Source organism: Penaeus chinensis, chromosome 30 (assembly GCF_019202785.1).
Source record: "Penaeus chinensis breed Huanghai No. 1 chromosome 30, ASM1920278v2, whole genome shotgun sequence".
NCBI classification, from domain to species: Eukaryota; Metazoa; Arthropoda; class Malacostraca; order Decapoda; family Penaeidae; genus Penaeus; species Penaeus chinensis.
The window spans coordinates 2,208,799-2,211,298 of NC_061848.1; positions in this window are offsets into that span (position 1 = coordinate 2,208,799).

Here is a 2,500-nt window from a genome sequence, read left to right on the forward strand (position 1 = left end):
GGCTGCGCTAGAATCTTCGTGTCCCACGCTCCTATACAGCAGCAGGATGTCGGTCGGCTCAGATGCTGCCAGCCCACCTCCCTAGGTTAACCAAGCTGTGTCTGTGCTGGTGGATGTGACACCTTGGATGGAGCTGCTGTGAAGTGCACCTGAGCAGGAGAAGGAACCTACTGGGTGCAGGCCCAGCGGAGCAGCAGGTGCAAGGAGATCAAGTGCTGGAAAAGCGGGAGCTTCATAAGTGTGTGGGGTGCTTGAGCTCCAGGAGCATAGCATTATCAGCTGTAGCACCAGTATCAGTATCAGCAGATCGAGGTGCACCAGGTTGCATGGTGAACCAGGTTCTGGTTCAGCAGATCAGGATCACCAGGTGCAGCAGGTTCTGTTGCAGAATCCCCCCATGTTGGCATGATACCCAGGAGTCTTGATCATCGATTATCATTGATCTCCAGTGTAGCAACTAGGATCAGTGATCACCTATAGTACAATCTTCATTATCAATGTTTCTCCATTTGCAGTAGACAGCGATGATCACCTGAGCTTGATCTCCAGTGAGCTAGGTGATCCTGGTTCCAGCTGTTGCTGAGCATGGTCACCTGGCTGAGCTACTGGATCTTTGAGTCATCATGATGCAGGTGCACCTTTGCCTCTGCCCAATCGAGCGCATCACTCCATGGACAGGCCCTCCACCAATGCGATGCGTCACAGCGCTATGCACAAAACCCAAAATCGAGTGCGCCTTACATCGGCGACGACCCATCACAGGCTACCAATCAATCAGACACACACTGCTGTGAAAAAAGTGCTTGTGCCATCAGAAGCAGAGCTGAAGAGATAACATGCAAGCAGCGTTCTGACAAGCACACAAACCAACGGTTGACGTATCGAAATGGAGTTCTACCACCTCAGCGAGCTAGAATGGTGCTTCAGTCTGCAGTTGCGAACAGGAGAATGGATTAAGATGCAATATGTGATGGTGCTAATCAAGTCACCTGAGAATGTGCAAATGGTGATGGAGATGAAGGACCACAAGGAGCTGAAGGAGCAGGAAGATACTGGTGGATGGATAATGATCGGTGAAGGTGAGATCTGCTTAGAGAGAGCTTGGATCCAGTTGCAGTGCAGCGTTAGTATGTGATAATGTGTGAATTAAGCTCCAGGTTATGCATAAGTGTGACCGGTGATACAGGCTTATGGTGCTGATGCGTTTGATGGTGACTGATGTGAAGTGCTACTTACCTCATACTATAAAAAGTGCATGAGGCTGCTTGTGCAGTGGCGATGGTGCTAGATAAGGATGTACCAAGCCCGGCGTGATTGTTATGTTCACACACAGGATGCTTTAGGAGATCAGAAATGAGTGGTGCGATGCTGCGTTCAAAAAGGAGGAGCAAGGCGTGACTCGACAGTTTATGTGTCGTGTGCTGAGCATTGGGGGTATCTTCTCAATCCAGGGATGGTGTGGTATGATATCATGCTTTCGAAAACAAGTACGGAGAGGAACCGTGTAACACTACAAAAGGCACAGAAGAGCAATTTAGAGATACCTGTAAATAACATTTCTTTCTGACAAATCATTACATCATCATATTTCACATTCTGATTCTCTAGTTAATACAAATCATTATCAGGTTTTTTTTTTTCATTATCATTAACTTCGTTACTGTGACTATAAACGGTTTCACTATGATCATATCATACTCTTTAAAAAATACAGGTAATGCAAAATAAACAGATATTTAATACTTTTTACTCTCTCTTTCTCTCTCTCTCTGTATCTATGTTTCTTTGTCTATCTCTCTCTCTTTCTTTCTGTCTCTCTGACTGTCTGTCTCTCTTCCTCACTCTCTTCTCTTCTCTTCTCTCCTCTCTCTTTCTCCCTCTCCTCTCTCTCTCTCTCTCTCTCTCTCTCTCTCTCTCTCTCTCTCTCGCCTCTCTCTTATATCTCATGAAACAGAAATTAGCTTTATTAGTCATACTGGATATTACTATCATTAAAAAGAGTAACATTAGTATAGATATAACAAATGTAAATGATATGATAAATATTGCCTAGCCTATGACGGCTTACAGGTGCATATGACAGGAAATTACACAGCTATTGAACTGAAACAGCAAAATTATGATTAGATAAATTAGATGTAGCCAATAACCCTTTTAAAGCCAAATTAATAATATTAATAATAATAATAATAATGATAATAATGATAATAATAATAATAATAATAATAATGATAATAATGATAATAATAATAATAATAATAATAATGATAATAATAATAATAATAATAATAATAATAATAAGGATGATAGTAAAAATAATAGCAATTCTTATGATGATAACAATAATGATAATAATAACAATAGCAACAATAATGATAATAAAACAACAATAGTTATAATAATAATTATAATATTAATAATGATAATAATAATAATAATAATAACAATAATAATAATAATAATAATAATGATAATAATATTGATAACAGTAATGATAATG